At 42.4% G+C, this 24,673-nt stretch overlaps 1 long non-coding RNA gene across 1 annotated transcript; it reads left to right on the plus strand.

The window, feature by feature from the left end:
• Positions 1-140: 140 nt before the first annotated feature.
• LOC130273776 (uncharacterized) lies at positions 141-23,631 on the plus strand. The gene is made up of 4 exons (XR_008844116.1): positions 141-191; positions 6,527-6,646; positions 20,452-20,584; positions 22,974-23,631. It is a non-coding gene; the product is annotated as an uncharacterized LOC130273776 (long non-coding RNA).
• Positions 23,632-24,673: the final 1,042 nt, after the last annotated feature.

The following is a 24,673-nucleotide window of genomic DNA, read 5'->3' on the forward strand; positions in this document are numbered from 1 at the left end:
GTACGGTGTATGGAAGGTTTATAATCAAAGAGTATAGTGTATAGTAGTATTATATTTAGAGGATACAGTGTCTGGCAGGTTTATAATAATTATTGTTTTCATATAGAGGATGAGAATGTGCTGACATAGTGAGGAGACGTCTGGGCGTCACATTCTACAGACAGAAGTTTTAGCAGGAACAAGTCCTGGCGGTACGTAACATCTGAATTAGATAAGGAAAGACTATAGAGAAGACGTCACCTGTAGTCACTGATATCATTGTACATTCTCCTCTCTATGTCCTTTCAGAGCTGTAGTCACTTGTAAGTTCTACAGTTATGGTGAGTGAAACTACAACTCCCAGCATAACCTCACCACTGCTCAAAGGGGTACTATACTGGAAAACATTGTTTTTTTATCAATTGGTGCTACAAAGTTAAACAGATTTGTAAATTACTTCTATTTAAAAATCTTAATCCTTCCAGTACTTATTAGCTGCTGTATAAGTGATTCACAGGAAGTTCTTTTCTTTTTTAATTTATTTTCTGTCTGACCACAGTGCTCTGTGCTGACACCTTTGTCCATGTCAAGAACTGTCCATAGTAGGAGCAAATCCCCATAGCAAACCTATCCTGCTCTGGACAGTTCCTGACATGGACAGAGGTGTCAGCAAATAGCACTGTGGTTAGACTGGAAAGAACTACACAACTTCATGTGGAGCATACAGCAGCTGATAAGTACTGTAAGGATTAAGATTTTAAATAGAAGTAATTTAAAAATCTGTTTAACTTTCTGGCACCAGTTGATATAAAAGTAAATCTTTTCCAGTGGAGTACCCCTTTAAGTAATTCTGGAAGCTGTATATTTAAATGGTGAAAACTTCTTTAACACTTTCCTATTCTGTGGCAACTGGAATATCTGATTATTATACTGGAATTTCTCACAATGGGCTACAACAGTGGTGTCTGTCACAACAGGCTAAAAACTTATTGAGGGGGAGGGAGGTATGGGGTGACACCATTTTCTACCGCACCGGGTGACACCAACCCTAGCAACGCCACTGTGAGCACGCGTCATACCTCGGGGGCCGCTTATGGACGTTTAGAAACGTCCATATGCTTTAAGGGGTTTTAATGATGCTGCTGTGTCCCCAGAATTAATGATGCCACTGTGCCCCCAGAATTAATGATGCCACTGTGTCCACAGAATTAATGATGCCACTGTGCCCCCAGAATTATTGATGCCACTGTGCCCCCAGAATTATTGATGCCGCTGTGTCCTCAGAATTAATGATGCCACTGTACCTCCAGAATTAAGGATGCCGCTGTGTCCCCAGAATGAATGATGCCGCTGTGTCCCCAGAATTAATTATGCTCCTGTGCCCCCAGAAATAATGATGCCACTGTGTCCTAAGAATGAATGATGTCACTGTGTCCCCAGAATTAATAATGCTGCTGTGCCTCCAGAATTAATTATGCGGCTGTGCCCCCAGAATTAATGATGCCACTGTGCCCCCAGAATTAATTGTGCTGCTGTGACCCCAGAATTAAAGAAGCCACTGTGTCCTCAGAATTAATGATGCCACTGTGTCCCCAGAATTTATGATGCCGCTGTGCCCCAGAATTAAGTATGCCGCTGTGCCTCCAGAATTAATTATGCCGCTGTGCCCCCAGAATGAATTATGCCGCTAAGCCCCCAGAATTAATTATGCCGCTGTGCCTCCAGAATTAATTATGCCGCTGTGCCCCCAGAATTAATCATGCCGCTGTGCCTCCAGAATTATGCCACTGTGCCCCCAGAATTAATTATGCTGCTGTGCCTCCAGAATTAATTATGCTGCTGTGCCCCCAGAATTAATTATGCCGCTGTGCCTCCAGAATTAATTATGCCACTGCAAATCTAATATTTCCCCTTCAAAGACTTATTACTGATTGGTGCACTAAGTATTATCTACTTACAACTGATAAATAGTGAAGTTGTATCTATTGCAAAATCCTTTTCGCATAGTGATTTTCGCATGGCGATTTTCGCATGCACAAATATATTTTAACACTATAAAGAGATTCACCTAACATGCATGTGAAGTGTAATTAAATATACTGGTGTAATGTGAAAATACATACACTGATCAGGAGTTTTTCCTTCTTTCTAGTGAAGTTGCTGCCCACCAAAAAAAAAGTCTGCAAATATTACAAATATGCAAAATTTGTGAATGTAGGACTAGTATTTGCCCATACATTCACAAAATATCGCAAATTCAAATATGCCACTCATCACTAGTGTACAACAACTCTATAGCTAACAGGGGCCAGTTAGGCTGGGCAGGAAAAGCCATTGTCACCTGCTATTAGTGCACAATAATACTGTACTGGGCTCTACTACACAGCAATTCCGTACTGCTGCAGTGGGGTGTACATCAACTCTAAAGCTTATAGGGGCCAGTTAGGCTGAGCACTAAAAGCCATTGTCACCTGCTCTTAGTGCCTAATAATACTGTACTGGGCTCTATTACACAGTGATTATGTAGTGCTGTAATTGGGTGTACAACAACTCTAAAGCTAACAGGGGCTAATTAGGGTAAGCACGAAAAGCCATAGTCACCTGATTACAGTGCCTAATACAGGTTGCATAGCAGAGTGCATTGTCTTCTCATAAGTGTAACCTATGAGTACATAGGTGGTGTACGTTTTTTTTCCTAAAAAACAAATTTTGGCCTAGTTACTGTGAAAGGCCAGCCAAAGCTACACCCTTATTTATGTAGCCTTATACGGTTTTAAGCTAAGCGTATTGTCCAGCTCTCATAAGTGTAAACTGTAGGTAAACCTATGTGGTGTACAATTTTTTTCCTGAAAAAATAATTTGGGCCTAGTTACTGTGGAAGGCCAGCCAAAGCTACACCCTTGATTCTGTAGCCTTATACAGTTTTAAGCTGAGCGTATTGTCCAGCTCTCATAGTTGTAAACTGTATGTACACCTATGGTGTAGTTTTTTTTTTTTCTGAAAAACAAATTTGGGCCTAGTTACTGTGAAAGGCCAGGCAAAACTACACCCTTGTTTCTGTAGACTTATACAGTTTTAACCTGAGTGTATTGTCCAGCTCTCATAAGTGTGGCATAGGGAGGTGCTGGAACAGGTGGTAGCTCGCCTCGTGGCGGACCACCAACTCGATGCTCACCAGAATGGGTCCTCAAAAAAGGCTAAAAAATACAATAAATTCAAGTTAAATAAAAAATGACATTAAAAAAATCTCTTTAATCTCTTCAATTGTGACGCCATATGGTCTCCCGACCCTGCTGCCACATCCAGACGCTCTGTGGCAGTGATTCTAATAGTAATGCCTGTAATCTACATGTCTTACTGAATAACAGTATTATTTCACTAACACAGCACACTCCGTATTTGTTTTACGACAAGGCAAAGTGTTCTACACCCCTATTGAGGCTCTCTGTAGCCCAGAAATAGCCATTTTCATTTGCCGCAGATAGATTTGGACTGAACCGAATTTTTTCGGAAAATACCGTTCTAATGTTGATCAGCCGCTTCTTTATCTGTTAAAACCCCTTTTAATCAATGTGTAATTTATGATTTTGAGGGAATTACTTTAGCCTTTGGTGCAGAGCTATGCCCCTGGACATGTCCCATCTGCTTCTGTAAACTTACCTAATAAATAAGTCTGTCACCCCTTAGCAGTGCTTGGGCAGTAACTTTGCCATCTCAGCTATGCAGTCATGTTAATGCACAATAGTTGGCTTCAAGAAATTCATTAAGCCACTGCTGAAGGGAGGCTCAGACTTTTTTTATTAGGCAATATTTATTTTATTTTTAGTTTACAATATTTAATGGCAAGGGTCTGAGGGAGCATAGTGGTACATCGGCATTAAAGTAACATTCCCAGTGGACCAAACACACGATATACATATTGAATAAAATGATTTTTGTTAAAAAAAAAAAAAAAAAAGCAGCTGAATAACACAAGAAAGGTATCGTTCCTTACATAGTATCATCCCCCATTAAGCAGTCTAAAGCTATGTTCAAATGGTTGGAATATGTGTGGAATGCCCGCCTTTTTAAAAATCAGGTGGGCACTAGGACTGTTTGGAATACCGCTGTCTTATAGACGGCAATGCATTTCTTTACGGAAATTACCCTGTAGAAACATCTGGCGAGGAATTTCTGCCATTTGAACAGTGCAGCAGAATACTTTTGGAATTAATAGTACTCTGCTGCTGCGGAATGTCTGTGTGGAATATACTGTGCGGACATTCTGGACAAGTTCTGCCAGTGTTAAACTGACCTAAGTGTGATCATAGCTTATCAATAATGACACTTCTAATAGTCATTTTAGTTAGGGGTGCTTAGCTTTCTAAAGCTAGTTTTAAGCATACTCCTTAGTTTATCTGATCCTCATACCCAACACAGACACATATTGCACACCTGTGTATTCAAAAAGAATATTTTACAGGTAAATATTTTAGTGCTATTTCCCTTGTAAGATATTAATAACAATGCAGTAATTTTCTACCACTTTTAAATTATAGCCTTTTCAGACATTTTCCATTCCAATTACAGCCATTAGTTTTATTTTCCAGCTATTTATGTCCATGGTAACCAGAAAGGGGTGAACACATTATTTTTTCATGTGTAAAATGATGGTAAAATTACCTATATTACTATCTCTTTGGTTCTTGCAGCCGTGCTTTTGAAAATGAGTCACTCAAAATCTAACATAAGTATTCTAATATGTTTTTCAATAGTGTACATGTGACAATATGGGATATTTTTACTACACTATGTAAAATATTATTCTCTTGGAAAATATACTTTTTTATTTCAAACACGTTCAATTATGTACACATTTTGTAATCTGGGTAGTTTTCATATTGCATAGGTTTACTTGTAATTTATTAAGTTCTAGATAAAGTAGGATGATAACACTATATACTTTCTATGTACACTCATAAGGTTTTATATGCATTTAAAATCACAGAAAATTATATCAAACGGGTTTAAAACTACAGAAAAAGGACATTCTTAGGGTCTTTTCACATCAGATTTGCATGTAAATTTGCTACATACATTTGGAAATTTCCAATTACAAAACCTCCAATCACCCAATCGCCTTTATTTGGGTAGTATATATTAGGGTCTGCTGCTTGATGCAATAGTGCAGAAGAATTTTCTGCATTCAATGCTGGAGAGCTGTCCAATCACATATAGATATGATATGGATTGGTTATGGGCATATGGTGTGTACTCAGGGCTTATATCCAGCAGGTATTGACTGATGTCAACCAACACACTCCTGGAAAAATGACATAGATCACACCACTGCCAATTGCTTGCAGCACAGTGGCTCAGTGGTTAGCACTGTCATAACACCTTGTAGAGCTGGAGTCTTAGTTTCAAATCTGACAATATTACAACATCTGCATTAAATATACAAAAAAGAAGGTTGCAGCAGCACTTTTGGTCAAAAAATGGAGGCTCTTAGCACACTGTTTGATCAAAACGTGTCCCCCATCCACCACGCAAAGGTGGCCTCACTTCAAATGGGACTCTAAAACTCATTTCACTCACCTCTGCTGGGCATATGACCTCTGACTGGGTAACATGCAGGATCCACTATCGATTTAAAAAACCTCCTGTGAACAAGGAGGGTTGCACGGCTAAAGAAGGTGCCACTCAACTTGCATAGCAAAAAAAAAAAGGAAAAATAGACAGCACAACTACCTAATACATGGGTGCACGCTGCTGTGGCAAAAACACAGTATACAAAAAAGTAGGTTGCAGCAGCACTCTTGGTTAAAGAATGGAGGCTCTTAGCATACTTTTTGATCAAAATGTGTCCCCCATTCCCCACACGGAGGTGGTGTCACTTCAGATGGGACCCTAACATGCTTATTCCAAAATGTCAATATTTTGTGTGCCCATCATTATTCTCTGCCCAAATATCTTTACAGCAATCTGTTTGCAGACTTTCTTGTTCTTTATATTTAGAAGAGGCTTCATTTTGGGACAACAGCAATGCAGACCAATTTTATACAGTGTGTGGCATATGGTCTGAGCACTGACAGGCTGATCCTCCACCACTTTAACCTAGGCATGTATTTTTATAATATTGAAATAATATGGCCAAATATTTTATATTATTATTCACCTTTCTACAGTTAGCATATTCTCCAGGCAGTTGATTCTGTAATAGGGTATCTAGCAGTACTGTAACCATTTTAATAAAAAAGAATAAGTAAAATGTATAGTTATAGTTAATGTGAATATGTACAATATATACACTATATGCAATCTAAGAGCAAGCATAGTGGAACCAAGAAGTAAAAATGTTTTCTTTTCTAAAGAAATAAAAATGTTGTAAATAAAAAGTACTCATAAGGCTGCAGTAAGGAATAATATAGGAATAATAGATTACATTAAAGTGTACCTGTTGGTAACAAAAATGTTTATTATAATGTAGATAACACCATTATTTTTGTAATATTATATTTGTTATATACATCGGTTAAAAAACATGTGTATATTTTTCTCCCTACAGCTACTGTCTGTGTGTCCATGTGAAAAGTCCAAATACAAGAAGTGTGAATTGGCAAGCAGGGCTCTGTGCAGTGAGGACAAGGAGGACTCTGTACACTGAGGACAAGCAGAGCTCTGTGCAGTAAGGACAAAAAGGACTCTGTGCATTTAGGACAAGCTGGGCTCTGTGCACTGAGGACAAGCAGGCCTATGTGCATTAAGGACAAGCAGGACTCTTTGCAGTGAGAACAGGCAGGACTCTGTACAGTAAGGACAAGCAGGCCTCTGTGTAGTGAGCACAAGCAGAACTCTGTGCACTGAGGACAAGCAGGCCTCTGTGCAGTAAGGACAAGCATGGCTCAGTGAACTGAGGAAAAGCAGGACTCTGTGCCGTTAAGACAAGCAGTACTATGTGCACTGATGACAGGCAGGGGTCTGTGTACTGAGGACAAGCAGGGCTCTGTGCAGTGAGGACAAGCAGGGCTCTGTCCAGTAAGGATAAGCAGGACTCTGTGCAGTGAGGACAAGCAGGGCCCTGTGCAGTAAGGATAAGCAGGGCTCTGTGCACTGAGGACAAGCAGGGCTCTGTGCACTGAGGGCAAGCAGGACTCTGTGCACTGAGGACAAGCAGGGCTCTTTGCAGTGAGAACAGGCAGGACTCTGAGCAGTAAGGACTAGTAGGGCTCTGTGCTGTGAGGACAAGCAGGAATCTGTGCACTGATTACAAGCAGGCCTCTGTGGAGTAAGGACAAGCAGGGCTCTGTGAACTGAGGACAAGAAGGACTCTGTGCAGTTAAGACAAACAAGGCTCAGTGCACTGAGGACAAGCAAGTCTCTGTGCAGTAAGGACAAGCAGGGCTCTGTGCACTTAGGACAAGCAGGACTCTGTGCAGTTAAGACAAGCAGGGCTCTGTGCACTGAGGACAAGCAAGCCTCTGTGCAGTAAGGATAAGCAGGAATATGTAAGAAGAAGCACGGCTCTGTGCAGTGAGGACAAGCAGGGCACTGTGCAGTAAGGATAAACAGAACTCTGTGCACGGAGGACAAGCAGAGCTCTGTGCAGTAAGGACAAGAAGGGCTCTGTGCACTGAGGACAAGCAGGATCTGTGCAGTGGAGACAAGCAGGGCTCTGTGCACTTAGGACAAGCAGGACTCTGTGCAGTTAAGACAAGCAGGACTTTGTGCAGTGAGGACAAGCAAGCCTCTGTGCAGTGAGGACAAGCAGGGCTCTGTGCAGTAAGGTTAGGCAGGACTATGTAAGAAGAGGCAGGGCTCTGTGCAGTGAGGACAAGCAGGGCACTGTGCAGTAAGGATAAACAGAAATCTGTGCACGGAGGACAAGCAGAGCTCTGTGCAGTAAGGACAAGAAGGGCTCTGTGCACTGAGGACAAGCAGGATCTGTGCAGTGAAGACAAGCAGGGCTCTGTGCACTGTGGACAAGTAGGACTCTGTGTAGAAACGACAAGCAAGGCTCTGTGTACTAATGACAAGCAGGGCTCTTTGTATTGAGGACAAGCAGGGCTCTGTGCAGGAAGGATAAGCAGGGCTCTGTGCACTTAGGACAAGCATGGCTCTGTGCAGTGAGGACTGGTAGGACTCTGTGCAGTGAGTACAAGCAGGGGTCTGTACACTGAGGACAGGTAGGACTTTGTGCAGTGAGGACAAGCAGGGCTCTGTGCACTGTGGACAATCAGGATTCTGTGCAGAAAGGAAAAGCAGGGCTCTGTGTACTGAGGACAAGCAGGGCTCTGTGCAGGAAGGATAAGCAGGACTCTGTGCAGTAAGGATAAGCAGGATACTGTGCAGTGAGGACAAGCAGGGCTCTGAGCAGTGAGAACAAGCAGGGCTCTGTGCAGTGCACTGAGGACAAGCAGGGCTCTGTGCAGTGAGGACAGGTAGGACTCTGTGCAGTGAGGACAAGCAGGGCTCTGTGCACTGAGGACAAGTAGGACTCTGTGCAATAAGGACAAGCAGGGCACTGTGTACTGAGGACAAGCAAGCTTCTGTGTATTGAGGAAAAGCAGGGCTCTGTGCACTGAGGACAAGTAGGGCCCTGTGCACTGATGACAAGCAGGCTCTGTGTAGTAAGGACAAGCAGGGCTCTGTGTAGTAAGGAGAAGCAGGACTCTGTGCAGAAAGGACAAGCAGGGCTCTGTGTACAAAGGACAAGCAGGGCTATGTGTACTGAGGACAAGCAGGGCTATGTGCACTGAGGACAAGCAGGGCTCTGTGCACTGAGGACAAGCAGGGCTCTGTGTAGTGAGGACAAGCAGGGCTCTGTGCATTGAGAACAAGCAGGACTCTGTGCAGAAAGGACAAGCAGGGCTTTGTGCGCTGAGGACAAGCAGGACTCTGTGCACTGAGCACAAGCAGGGCTCTGTGTAGTGAGGACAAACAGTGCTATGTGCATTCAGGACAAGCAGGACTCTTTGCAGTAAGGACAAGCAGGACTCTGTGCAGTGAGGAAAAACAGCCCTTTGTTAACTTAGGACAAGCAAGCCTCTGTGCAGTGAGGACAAGCAGGGCTCTGTGCATTTAGGACAAGCAGGACTATGTGCAGTGAAGACATGCAGGATTGTGTGCAGTAAGGACAAGCAGGGCTCTGTGCACTGATGACAGGCAAGGGTCTGTGTACTGAGGACAAGCAGAGCTCTGTGCAGTATGGATAAGCAGGACTCTGTGCAGTACGGATAAGCAGGGCTCTATGCAGTGAGGACAAGCAGGACTATGTGCAGTGAAGACAAGCAGGATTGTGTGCTGTAAGGACAAGCAGGGCTCTGTGCACTGAGAACAAGAAGGGCTCTGTGCACTGAGGACAAGCAGAACTCTGTGCAGTAAGGATAAGCAGGACTCTGTGCAGTGAGGAAAAGCAGCCATTTGTTAACTGAGGACAAGCAAGCCTCTGTGCAGTGAGGACAAGCAGGGCTCTGTGCATTGATGACAAGCAGGACTATGTGCAGTGAAGACAAGCAGGATTGTGTGCAGTAAGGACAAGCAGGGCTCTGTGCACTGTGGACAAGTGGGACTATGTGCAGAAAGGACAAGCAGGGCTCTGTGTACTGATGACAAGAAGGGCTCTTTGTACTGAGGACAAGCAGGGCTCTGTGCAGGAAGGATAAGCAGGATACTGTGCAGTGAGGACAAGCAGGGCTCTGTGTACTGAGGACAAGCAAGCCTCTGAGCAGTGAGAAAAAGCAGGGCTTTGTGCACTGAGGACAAGCAGGGCTCTGTGCAGTGAGTACAGGTAGGACTATGTGCAGTGAGGACAAGCAGGGCTCTGTGCACTGAGGACAAGTAGGACTCTGTGCAATAAGGACAAGCAGGGCACTGTGTACTGAGGACAAGCAGGCTTCTGTGTATTGAGGAAAAGCAGGGCTCTGTGCACTGAGGACAAGCAGGGCTTTGTGCACTGAGGACAAGCAGAACTCTGTGCAGTAAGGATAAGCAGGACTCTGTGCAGTGAGGAAAAACAGCCCTTTGTTAACTGAGGACAAGCAAGCCTCTGTGCAGTGAGGACAAGCAGGGCTCTGTGCATTTAGGACAAGCAGGACTATGTGCAGTGAAGACAAGCAGGATTGTGTGCAGTAAGGACAAGCAGGGCTCTGTGCACTGATGACAGGCAAGGGTCTGTGTACTGAGGACAAGCAGGGCTCTGTGCAGTACGGATAAGCAGGACTCTGTGCAGTACGGATAAGCAGGGCTCTGTGCAGTGAGGACAAGCAGGACTATGTACAGTGAAGACAAGCAGGATTGTGTGCTGTAAGGACAAGCAGGGCTATGTGCATTGAGGACAAGGAGGACTCTTTGCAGTAAGGACAAGCAGGCATCTGTGCACTGAGGACAAGCAGAACCCTGTCCAGTAAGGATAAGCAGGACTCTGTGCAGTGAGGAAAAGCAGCCCTTTGTTAACTGAGGACAAGCAAGCCTCTGTGCAGTGAGGACAAGCAGGGCTCTGTGCATTGAGGACAAGCAGGGCTATATGCAGTGAAGACCAGCAGGATTGTGTGTAAGGACAAGCAGGGCTCCGTGCACTGATGACAGGCAAGGGTCTGTGTACTGAGGACAAGCAGCACTCTGTGCAGTACAGATAAGCAGGACTCTGTGCAGTACAGATAAGCAGGACTCTGTGCAGTACGGATAAGCAGGGCTCTGTGCAGTGAGAATAAGCAGGGTTCTGTGCACTGAGGACAAGCAGGACTCTGTGCACTGAGGGCAAGCAGGGCTCTGTGCACTGAGGACGAGCAGGGCTTTGTGTAGTGAGGACAAGCAGGGATCTGTGCATTGAGGACAAGCAGGGCTCTTTGCAGTTAGGACAAGCAGGACTCTGTGCGCTGAGGACAAGCAGGGCTCTGTGTAGTGAGAACAAGCAGGACTCTGTGCAGAAAAGACAAGCAGGGATCTGTGCGCTGAGGATAAGCAGGACTCTGTGAACTGAGGACAAGCAGGGCTCTGTGTAGTGAGGACAAACAGGGCTATTTGCATTGAGGACAAGCAGGACTCTTTGCAGTAAGGACAAGCAGGGCTCTGTGCACTGAGGACAAGCAGGGCTCTTTGCATTGAGGACAAGCAGGCCTCTTTTCAGTGGGAACAAGCAGGGCTTTGTGCATTGATGATGTGGTGTCCCGGTACCGTATTGCATACCGTACCTAGTATGGTGGTCCGCAAATTCAGAGTCACTACGTTCAGGTAAAGTCCCCCAGGTGGGACAGCCCCTAGTCACCTCTTTTGTAATGTCTAAATGTATACATTTAACATAATGTATATTAGTACTTACCTTGGTAGCGTCGCAGGACCTTCGGTCTTGTGACTATGTTAATTCCTCTATGGTATGTTAGAGGACCTTTGGAGGTCCTTGGATCATATGTTTACCCATAACTCTATGTGCAGAAGATTGACAGTTGTTATGGACCAGTGAGCTTTAGTCCAGCCCCTGCCCATATAAGGGAGCTGTAGCCATTGATCACTCTCTTGGGTTGCTGCTCTCATGGATGCCGGAATAACAGGACAGATCTGCCCAACTTTCAAAGACAAGCTAGGCCAGAAACCTGTCGGCCTCAGCCTAAACTAAACCGTGAGTTAAAATCTCAATCCCCGCTAAAACTAGCGTGATTACTGGACCGAATCTAAACCCCTAAATCCAGTGGATCACCACAACAATTACCTCCCTAAGCTCAATAGACTCACGAGGTCCCAACCACTTGTCAAGCTCTAATAAACACTGTTGTATGGACTGTTCCTGTTTATTATTACCTAAAATCTTCAGTAAAAGTTCCAACAAGTTTCTGCAAATCTCCGGTTGTGGACAATCAATTATTTACTATCGCCCTATCGCTCTTAGAAAGGGTGGCGGTAGGACAAGCATACAGAGAATAGCCCCCACCCTGCACTGATGATATGCAGGACTGAGGACAAGCAGAACTCTGTGCAGTAAGGATAAGCAGGATTCTGTGCACTGAGGACAAGCAGGTCTCTGTGCAGTAAGGACAAGAAGGGCTCTGTGCACTGAGGACAAGCAGGGCTCTGTGAACTGATGAGAAGCAGGCCTCTGTGCAGTGAGGACAAGCAGGGCTCTGTGCAGTAAGGACAAGCTGAGCAATGTGTGGTGGTGGATTGTGTGTGGCAAGCCTTGTGGGGTGTAGGGTAATTGCTGTTTGGGATAATAAAGGGCGCTTTTAACCCTTGTCACTTGTGACGCCAGGGTGAGGGTTAAATACTGTAATCTTGAAAGGCCTATTGCCACCCTTCCCAAGAGCAATAGGTGATGCAGAAATAAAGGATTGTCCACAACCACTGTTAACTGAAAACTTGCAGGAACTTTTACTGAAGAATTTCTGAACATGCAGCAATAGTAACAGTCCAGATAACAGAGTCTCTACAGATATAGCTGAGCAGCGATTGACAGTGGGTTGGGATCAGATAAGCTCAATTTAGCTTCTTAGGGATTTTGTAGCATAGATCCGCTGGATTTAAGGGTGCGTTTAGGTCCGGTGATCTTGCGGTGAGTAGCGGGGAATTGCTTAGTATATCCGCTATGTTAGAGTCCGAGGCCGCAAGGCTTTGGCCTAGTAAATCGTCTTGCAAGCTGTGGAGGTCCTACCTTTTCCAGAATCAGCAACCCAAGAGAGCGATCAAGATGGCACAGGTCCCTTATATGGGCAGGGGCTTGCCGTTTTGGATTGGTCCATAACAACTGTCAGTCACCGTTACATTGCATTGTGTTTGAACACATCATAGGAACCTCCAAAGGTCCTGTAGCAAAACCATAGAGTTCTAACCTAATCACGTGACCCGCAGGTCCTGCTACGCTGAATAGGTAGGCAACTAAATATATACATATATCTATACTTATATTTATAAGAACTTCTATACAGTCATAGACTAACTGAGGGGTGACAAGGGGATAACTATAGGAGAGGGACCCCGACATTCCTAGGGACTCTGACTATGGGACCTCTGTAAGGTAATGTATGAAATATGGTACCGGGACACCACAAATGTGTACTGATGACAAGCAGGGCTCTGTGTACTGAGGACAAGCAGGGCTCTGTGCAGTAAAGATAAGCAGGGCTCTGTGCACGGAGGACAAGCAGGGCTCTGTGCACTGTGGACAATATAGCCTCTGTGCATTGAGGACAAGCAGGGCTCTGTGCACCGAGGACAAGCAGGGCTCTGTGCACTGTGGACAATATAGCCTCTGTGCATTGAGGACAAGCAGGGCTCTGTGCACCGAGGACAAGCAGGGCTCTGTGCACTGTGGACAATATAGCCTCTGTGCATTGAGGACAAGCAGGGCTCTGTGCACCGAGGACAAGCAGGGCTCTGTGCACCGAGGACAAGCAGGCCTCTGTTCTGTGAGGACTAGCAGGGCTCTGTGCAATAAGAGGAAGCAGGGCTCTGTGCACTGAGGACAAGCAGGGCTCTGTACACTGAGGACAAGCAGGGCTCTGTACACTGAGGACAAGCAGGGCTCTGTACACTGAGGACAAGCAGGACTCTGTGCAGTAAGGACAAGTAGTAAAACAGAACTTTTAATGTGAACAAATTAATATAGTTGAGGAACAACAGTATTTAAAAACACAGCTCCACTGTAGTCATGAACATCTGTGAGTGTGCCTAAAGGTTATATATTGGACATCACAATCTGGCGGGCCAGTGCAATTGAACTCAATAGGTCTCAGGTCTCAAGTTTATGTGTACGACCCTGAGGTTGGAAATTCTGGGGTTACTAAAATATGCTCCCCAGAGTGAAGATGACAACCTTGGGGATATAAGTCCAGTTCCTGAGGTAGACTGTTCCATAAGTTCACAGTTCTCATGGTAAAGAAGGCGTGTCGTCCCTTGAGACTAAACTTTTGCTTCTCCAGACGGAGGGAGTGCCCCCTCGTCCTTTGGGGGGGGGGGTTTAACCTGGAACAGTTTTTCTCCATATTTTTTGTATGGGCCATTAATATACTTATATACATTTATCATATCCCCCCTTAAACATCTCTTCTCAAGACTAAACAATTGTAACTCCTTCAATCGCTCCTCATAGCTAAGATGTCTCATGCCCCATATTAGTTTAGTCACGCGTCTCTGCACCCTTTCCAGCTCCACAGTGTTCCTTTTATGGACTGGTGCCCAAAACTGAACACCATATTCCAGGTGAGGCCGTACCAATGCTTTATAAAGGGGGAGTATTATGTCCCTGTCCCTTGAGTCCATGCCTCTTTTGATACATGACAATATCCTGCTGGCTTTGGAAGCAGCAGCCTGACATTGCATGCTATTCTGTAGTCTGTGATCTACAAGTACACCCAGATCCTTCTCTACCAGTGACTCTGCCAGTTTAATCCCCCCTAAGACATACGATGCATGCAGGTTATTAGTACCCAGATGCATAACTTTACATTTATCCACATTGAATCTCATTTGCCAAGTGGATGCCCAGACACTTAGTCTATCCAAGTCATCTTGCAACCTATACACATCCTTTATAGACTCTACTGTGCTACAAAGCTTAGTGTCATCTGCAAAGATAGAAACAGAGCTGTTAATGCCATCCTCTATATAATTGATAAATAAATTAAACAACAGCGGTCCCAGTACAGAACCTTGGGGTACACCACTAATAACCGGGGACCAATCAGAGTACGAATCATTGACCACCACTCTCTGGGTACGATCCATGAGCCAGTGTTCAATCCAGTTACAAACTAAAATTTCCAAACCCAAAGACCTTAACTTACCTGTCAGACGACTATGAGGGACAGTATCAAACGCTTTAGCAAAATCCAGAAACACTATATCCACAGCCATTCCTCTGTCAAGGCTTCTACTCACATCTTCATAAAAGCAAATTAGATTTGACAACTTCTATCCTTAGTAAACCCATGCTGGCTATCACTTATAATACAATTATCCCCTATGTACTCCTGTATGTAATCCCTTATAAGTCCTTCAAACAATTTACCACAATGCATGTTAAACTTACCGGTCTATAGTTTCCTGGGGAAGACCTAGAGCCCTTTTTGAAGATTGGTACCACATTCGCCTTGCGCCAGTCCCTTAGCACAATACCAGACATCAGTGAATCTCTAAATATCATGAACAGGGGTACAGATATTACTGAACTTACCTCTCTAAGAACTCTTGGGTGTAGTTCATCCGGTCCTGGAGATTTGCTTACATTTAAATTACTTAACTTACCTTGTACAATTTCTACATTAAGCCAGTTCAGTACATTACATGATGTGTTACCAGCACTGACCTGGCCAATGTCAGCTCCTTTTTCCATAGTGTATACAGAACTAAAGAACCAATTCAGTAGCTCTGCCTTCTCTTGATCGCCCGTGACAACCTCCCCATTATCATTATTAAGGGGTCCTACATGCTCTGTCCTTGGTTTTTTAGCATTTATATATCTAAAAATATAATTACGATTAGTTTTGCTTTCTTTGGCCACCTGTCTCTCATTTTGAATTTTTGCTGTTTTTTATTACATTTTTACAGATTTTATTAAGCTCTTTGTACTGTTTAAATGTTATAGCTGACCCATCAGATTTGAATATTTTGAAGGCTATTTTTTTGTTGTTTATTGCTCTTTTAACATCATTTGTCAGCCATGTAGGATTTAGTTTTAATCGTTTATATTTGGTCCCCTTTGGTATATATTTAGCTGTATAGTTATTTAGAGTTGATTTAAAGATGTCCCATTTACCTTCTGTATCAGTATTTGAGAGCACCTCCCCCCAGTCTATGTCCTGTAGTGCAGCTCTCAGCCCTGGGAAGTTTGCCTTTTTAAAGTTATATGTTTTTGCCTTCCCCGCCTGTCTTTGTTTTCTACATTTTAAGTCAAAAGCAACTATATTGTAGTCGCTATTACCAAGGTTTTCCCTCACAGTTACATTACCAACCAGCTCTGTGTTGTTGGAAATGATCAGATCCAACAAGGCATCACTTCTTGTTCGGTCCTCCACAAACTGGCCCATAAAATTATCCTGCAATAAATTTAGGAATTGTCGCCCCTTTGTAGTTTTAGCCAGCCCCCGACCCCAATCTATATCTGGATAGTTAAAATCTCCCATTATTAACACTGTACCTGCCAGGGCGACCTTCTATCTCTTCAGTGATATTAGGGGGTCTGCAGATTACACCAAATATTATTTTTTCAGTATTTCCCTCCTTTTGTAATTCTACCCACAGTGATTCCACAGAATCATCACATACTATGGCATCGTTCACACTGACTTTCATACCACTTCTTACATACAGACAGACTCCACCACCTTTCCTATTCATTCTATCTTTGCGAAACAATGTAAACCCCTGGAGATTGACAGCCCAGTCATGCGAGGAGTCCAGCCATGTCTCAGTGACCCCAACTATATCAATATGTTCCTCCGGTATCAAGGCCTCCAGCTCCCCAATTTTATTTGCTAGGCTTCTGGCATTTGTGCACATACACTTTACATTTCCATCCTTCATGTTATTGGGGTTAATGGGATTCAAGGGTGTAAGTTATATTTTCCTATGAAGCCCATGAAGCCATTTCCATCCTTTATGTTATTGGGGTTAATGGGATTCAAGGGTGTAAGTTTTATTTTCCTATGAAGCCTATGTTCTTGTGAGCAATTCTACCTGACCCTTAGGAATTGCTCCACTGGTATTCCTCACTTAAGAGGTGTTGGATGCCAGCTGCCCCATTCAAGGAGGCTATTTACAGCTGTGTCTTTACGAAACATTGATGTTTGAATGTCAATCTCAATAGTGAGATCCAAAAAATGTATGGAGTTAAAGCCAAACTCAGATGTGAACATGACGACTAGGTTCCCATGGTGATGAGACTTCTGGAAGATCGGTCTACGTACGAGGTACTAGCCTCGAACCCCACAAATACTTGATAGAATTAAGGGATTTATTCATGAAAGTAAAAAATTACCAACTTTTCACCGAGGAAGAATTCATGGTTCTATTCAATTCAGCCCCTGTTTTGGCGACATTTTATGCAGTGCCAAAGGTGCACAAGAAGGTCTCCCTGATTCCAGGGAGACCAATCGTTTCTGGAAACGATAACCTGACGCAGGAATGCAGCCGCTACGTAGATTAAATCTTTTCTCCATTTGTTCATAGTTTACCCTTGTACTTACGAGACGCGAAGGACACGGAGTGTAAACTCCATGATGTTGCTGTGCAGGGTGGTATATGTCTGGCGAGTCTGGACATGGAAGCCCTGTACAGCAGCTTCAGACAAGAATTAGGCACGAAGGCAGTCACCCATTTTTTGAGCACGAAGGGCACACAGTACTATGCACATACAGTGGGGATCAAAAGTGTGGGCACCCCAGATAAAAATTTGTATTAATGTGCAAAAAGAAGACAAGGAAAGATGGAAACATCTCCAAAAGGCATCAAATTACAGTTTAGACATTCTTATAATATGTCAACAAAAGTTAGATTTTATTTCCATCATTTACACTTTCAAAATAACAGAAAACAAAAAAATGGCCACCCTGCAGAATTTATAACATGCACTGACTCCTTTGAAAAGCTGAGACCTGCCAGTGTCATGGATTGTTCTCAATCATCATCTGGGAAGACCAGGTGATGTCAATCTCAAAGGTTTTAAATGCCCAGACTCATCTGACCTTGCCCCAACAATCAGCACCATGGGTTCTTCTCAGCAGTTGTCTAGAAATCTGAAACTGAAAATAGTTGACGCTCACAAAGCTGGAGAAGGCTATAAGAAAATAGCAAAATGTTTTCAGATGTCAATATCCTCTGTTCAGAATGTAATTAAAAAATGTCAGTCATCAGGAACAGTGGAAGTTAAAGCAAGATATGGAAGACCAAGAAAAATATCAGACAGGACAGCTCGCAGGATTGTGATAAAAACAATTCAAAACCTTCGTTTGACTGCACAATCCCACCAGAAAGATCTGGCAGACAATGGAGTTGTGGTACACTATTCCACTATAAAGAGATACTTGTACAAATATGGTCTTCATGGAAGAGTCATCAGAAGAAAACCTCTTCTACGTCCTCACCACAAAAATCAGCATTTGAACTTTGCAAATGAACATATAGACAAGCCCGATTCATTTTGGAAACAAGTTCTGTGGACCGATGAAGTTAAAATTGAACTTTTTGGCCGGAATGAGCAAAGGTACGTTTGGAGAAGAAGGGGAACAGAATTTAATGAAAAGAACCTCTGTCCAACTGTTAAACATGTGGGTGGATCAATCATGCTTTGGGGTTGTATTGCAGCCAGTGGCACAGGGAACATCTCACGAGTAGAAGGAAAAATGGATTCAATAAAAATTTCTAACTTGATGCCATCTGTGAAAAAGCTGAAGTTAAAGAGAGGATGGCTTCTACAAATGGATAATGATCCTAAACACACCTCGAAATCCATGGGGGATTACATCAAGAGGCATAAACTGAAGGTTTTGCCATGGCCTTCACAATCTCCTGACCTCAACATAATTAAAAATCCATGGATAGACCTTAAAAGAGCAGTGCGTGACAGACAGCCCAGAAATCTCAAAGAACTGGAAGACTTTTGTAAGGAAGAATGGGCAAAGATACCTCAAACAAGAATTGAAAAAGACTCTTGGCTGGCTACAAAAAGCGTTTACAAGCTGTGATACGTGCCAAAGGGGGCAGTACAAGATATTAACTCTGCAGGGTGCCCAAACTTTTGCAGACGCCATTTTTTTTGTTTTCTGTTATTTTGAAAGTGTAAATGATGGAAATAAAATCTAAATGTTGTTGGCATCTTATAAGAATGTCTAATCTGTAATTTGATGCCTTTTGGAGATTTTTTCCATCTTTCCTTGGCTTCTTTATGCACATTAATACAAATTTTTACCTGAGGTGCCCAAACTTTTGATCCCCACTGTATATGATACATTAGAAGATTATTATTCTCAAACATATGGACATAGTCAGAATGGATGTATAAGATGAATGAGATGTTAAACAGTGGACCATGGAATAAGCGCAAAAAGTATGAGACAAAGATAGGAGTGATAGATATGAAAGGGAATGTATGTATATATTTATATATATATATATATATATATATATATATATTTAAAAAAAATATATATATATATATATATATATATATATATATATATATATAAGCAAAAGGAGAGCAGCACATCCCCAGTATAAAGTGCACGGGTGCCGTCAGCTTAGAGCCCAGATTCAGGGATCCATAGAATAGTAGCAAATAGGCAGCAGCAACTCCATAAAGTGCAAAAAAGTGAATTTTATTCACACAACGTGAGGCGACATTTCGGTTTGCTCACCAAACAATTTTCAAGCAACAAATGACATAGCCAGTGAGTTTTTATGGTCACGCAGGACCAATACAATCATTAAATAATTAAGTGCAAAAACATTATTATAAAACATCAGCTTAAATATTATGTGCAGAAAAGTGCCAAGTGCTATAAAGTAAGGAATATACATATATATCATGTGTACATATATATTAAAACATTTAGTTTATGCCTATAAAAATGTATATTCCTATTAATTATACATCAAGTGCAATTGTGACATCATTCACATGTATTCAGATGGGCGGGGGGATAGATACACTCACCATTGTATCTATGTTCACTGTATTCCATGCGGACGCCGGAGTTCGGCGTTTCCGGTACGGGGCAGCCAAGACCGGAAATGACATCCCTATGTGAAGTCATGTGAACTAGTTGGTGCTCTCCTTTTGCTTTTGTATCCGGTTTATGAGCCTGCACCCAAAAAAACTTTTTTCATAATGGACTCTGCTACTGCCACTGCTTCTGGTATGTCCTTTTTAAATAGCAACGTGTTTTCATATACAGAGACTGATGTTAACAGGATCATGGGGGGCATGGGAGGTGATCCATCTTTCCTCCATGCCCCATCTAATATTGACCTCCAGAGGAGATACGAAACCGGGACAAAACGACTACTATCCATGGAACTACATTCTACCACCCTGAGGAAATATTTTAAAAGTCAACATATCCCCAGAGGAATGCGTATTCAACCACATGACAATTCTTTTTTTCAGGACCAAGACTACAGAATGAAATATGAGCAAATCTCTAACACATACTCCTTTGATCTGATTTTATTACATCTAGAGTTTCTTACAAGGGACATCGACATTTGTAGAGGGAAAATACAGGAACTGGAGACTGCACTTAAAGACACTTTATCATCTAATGATATGGAAAAAAAATTTGAAAAACTACATTCTTTTCTGTCTAAACAACGCCATGAACAAGAAGAAACAAAGAGACAAAAATGGGCAAGGGACAACAATGACTATTTAAATGGAAAGGTGTACCAGTGGGGCGCGATTAACTCCTTTAAGAGAAATAGAAAACCTAAGGATTTACGCTTTAATGGGACTAATACATATGCCAAACAATTTGATGGTAATATTGTTGTTAATGCTGATTTTTTTAGATGCACAGGATGGCCATACAAGAAACGCACCCGGCGAGGAGGCCGGCGACATCGAAAATCCAGCTCGTACCACAGCCAGAGACCACAAGACCACACCTCAACAGAAAACTGTGCTGAAAAAGAAAAACTAGTGGTAAATATTTCTTCTTATTTACTTTCCCCTGCACAAGAAAAGTTATTATCTAACTTATTATTATCTAATTTTTGTCCATCTACTAAGCCAGATTGGTTTCAACTAGAGCTGGATACACAACAGTTAATTAGACGTTTAAAGTTAAAATTATGGTTTGTAGAAAAACAATGTCATGTTAATACATTAGATGTATCTAATGATGATTTATTTACTGGGTTTGCTTTATCCGATACTAATATAAGAGTCGCAAGTGATTGTATGCCTAATATCTCCTCACCAGCCATAGATACGTTCCATACCTTGGTTAAAAATGATATAGATAAGTTGAAAAAAATAGTTACCACTCTGACACATCCAAATATGACACATGATGAAATTGCTGCTCTAAGTGCTATAGTCCATGACCACAACCTCGTAATAAAACCCGCTGACAAAGGGGGCGGAGTTGTGGTCATGGACCGATCTAAATACATTCAGGAAGCGAATAGACAATTAAATGATGGATATACATATAAAAAGCTATCGTCTGATCCTAAATGGACAATTGGACGGAAGATTGAGACATTGGTCAATAATGCATTTGAGCAAAAAATAATTGATAAACATTTAATGGAATACTTAATTGTAAAACATCCTGTTACACCACAACTCTATTTATTGCCTAAAATTCACAAGACCCTCAAGGACCCCCCGGGCAGGCCTATAGTGTCTGGTCGGGAGTCCTTGACCAGTCATGTCTCAATCTTCCTAGATGCCATATTACGTCCATATGTATATGCTGCGAAATCATATATAAGAGATACAGGAGACTTTTTGAACAAGTTGGAACACCTGATAGTACCTGAGGGAGCCATTCTAGCATCCTTTGACGTGGTCAGCCTGTACACCTCCATCCCACATGATGGGGGTGTACGGGCTGTCAAGACTACTATACAGCATGACTTTACGCCAATCAAACAGCAGTTTCTCATAGATCTCTTAACATTGGTATTGACGAACAATTATTTCATCTTTAATGACAACTATTATGTACAGCAGGTGGGGACAGCCATGGGCATAAACGTGGCGCCCACCTACGCAAATTTATTTGTCACACAGATGGAAGAGAGATGCATCTATATATCTCCACACTTCGGCCTTGTGCTGAAGTGGTGGAGGTATATAGATGACATCTTTCTGATTTTGGGGGGCACAATGGAACAATTAAATCAGTTCCATTGTGATTTAAATAAAATGGTGGATGGCATAAAATTCACGTTGACGGCATCTCCACAATCGATCCAATTTTTGGATACTACCATATCTATAGATGGCAATAAACTTACCTCTGATATATATACAAAGAAAATTGATTGCAATTCACTTCTGCGCTATGATAGCCACCATCCTCGAAGTATGATACACTCTCTGCCAGCCAGTCAAATGGTTAGAGCGAGGAGAATAATTAGTGAAGAACATAAAGTAGAACCAGCTCTGGAAAAAATGAAACATGATTTTAAAAAACGAGGCTACCCAGAAAAAGTAGTCAGGGAAAGTAAAGAGAAGGTATTACCCATGGACAGAAAAACACTGTTGACAACAAAAAAAGCAGACTGCTAAACAGGAACAACGTATAGCATTTGTATCCACATATTCAGATGCCTCTAATAAAATTACAGCTATAATGAGAAAACACTGGCATGTCCTTAGTAATTGTCATCAGAATATTCCTGAATTTAATAACCCTCCCTTAATGTCTTTTAGAAGGACACCTAATCTACGAGAAAAAATTGTAAAAGCCGATGTCTCTTTAAAAAAATCTACACAGAGATCATTAACAACAGTGAAAAGGGGATCTTTCCCTTGTCTCGCTTGCGTTAATTGTTCTTACATGACTAAAATGACGGAATTTAGACACCCTGACACTACAAAAAAATATAAAATGAATTTCTATCTAACTTGTGACACTGATTTTGTGATCTATATATTGAAATGTCCCTGTAACCTGTTATATGTGGGCGAAACGACCCTAAGTGTAAAGACTAGATTAAACCAACATCGGTACTCTATAAGAAAGAGGAGAATAGATTTACCTGTACCCAGCCACTTTATTGAGGCAGGACACTGTGAAAAAGATTTAACTTTTTGCATTATTGACCATGTTCCTCCACTGAAGAGGGGTGGCAACCGCACTGCAGGTCTCAAAAAACGAGAGCTGTGGTGGATTTATGAATTGAATACGATTAAACCTAATGGTCTGAATGTAGATTTAAAAATTACTCATGAAATCTATAATGCATAAATAATTCTGTGACATGGGTATCTGTATATGTTTGATTTTTTCATTATATTTTTTTTATATTTTTCCCATCATTTGTAACACTTTTTTTCTCTTTGTTTATTATTACAGATGGATACGCGGAAGGGAAGATCGCTCACCTACTCAATAACACTGTTTCCTGCAGTTCTATCTATTGCATGTCATTTAAAACTCTAGTTGCTTGTACTTTAATAGATTATATGATGCCTCATATATATTAGCTATACTTCTCCAATTTATACTGCATGGCACCGTATGCATCCGGGTGTGGTTACCTATGGCAACACCCCGGACTTGCTTGGAGTGGCTTAAGTGTGTGTGTCATTCATTTGCCGCACCACCTAATACCCCTGTGCATATTGCAAGTACGTAGGAGATTGCTGTATGGCTATTAGTTGCAGTTGCCCTTCTGCTAGATGGCGCCCGAGCTTCTGTTTTGCACAACACGCATGCACAAGATAATGTATACGTGTAACTTAGCAACTAGTTCACATGACTTCACATAGTGATGTCATGCCCCGTACCGGAAACGCCGAACTCCGGCGTCAGCATTGGAATACAGTGAACATAGAGACAATGGTGAGTGTATCTATCCCCCCGCCCATCTGAATACATATGAATGATGTCACAATTGCACTTGATGTATAATTAATAGGAATATACGTTTTTATAGGCATAAACTAAATGTTTTAATATATATGTACACATGATATATATGTATATTCCTTACTTTATAGCACTTGGCACTTTTCTGCACATAATATTTAAGCTGATGTTTTATAATAATGTTTTTGCACTTAATTATTTAATGATTGTATTGGTCCTGCGTGACCATAAAAACTCACTCTATATATATATATATATATATATATATATATATATATATATATATATATATATATACAGTGGTCCCTCAACATACGATGGCAATCCGTTCCAAATGAACCATTGTTTGTTCAAACCATCGCATGTTGAGGAATCCGTGCAATGGAAAGAATAGGAAGTTATACTCACCCGTACCCGCCGCTCCGGACCGTCACTGCTCGTCACTGCTGCGCTTGATGTCTCCCTCCATCGCTGTCGCCGCGTCCCCGTGGTGTCCCTCAATCTCCGGACGTCTTTGCTTCCCCGGGATCCGCGCTCTCCGTCGCCGCCATCAAGTCACTACGCACACCACTCCTATTGGATGACGGGAGGGCGTGCGTGGCGACATGATGATGACGAAGGAGAGCGCTGGTGATGGAGGGGATCCCGAAGAGGACACTCCAGAGCCCCGGGGACAGGTAAGAGACCATCACCAGAGCACACGGGGCTCTGTAAACGGCTATTCTGCGGCAGCTGAAGCAGTCTGCGCTGCCGGATAGCCGTTTATGCGATGACCCCGTCATACAAAAGCATCGTATGTTGATGCTGCCTTCAACATGCGATGGCCTCTGGGAGGCCATCATTTGTTGAAATTATCGTATGTTGGGGCCATTGTAGGTCGGGGGATCACTGTAATATATATATATATATATATATATAAATGTGTATATATATATATATATATATATATATATATATACAATACAGGAATATGGGTGCACTACTGTGGTAGATGTAAACAATACATTGGCTATCCCTCAACACTGATGTTAAAATTGAGACATTCGCCAGTGTATCCTTTTATGAAGGACACACCAGAGCCCGCACACCAACGCCAAGGTTTCTCAAATTGGTGCGAGACCTAACGCTAATCCTACCTGTGCTTGATAAGCAAAACAGGGGCCAGTGTGCAATTACGGCAGCAT

This window comes from Hyla sarda, chromosome 1, assembly GCF_029499605.1.
Source record: "Hyla sarda isolate aHylSar1 chromosome 1, aHylSar1.hap1, whole genome shotgun sequence".
Taxonomy (NCBI): Eukaryota; Metazoa; Chordata; class Amphibia; order Anura; family Hylidae; genus Hyla; species Hyla sarda.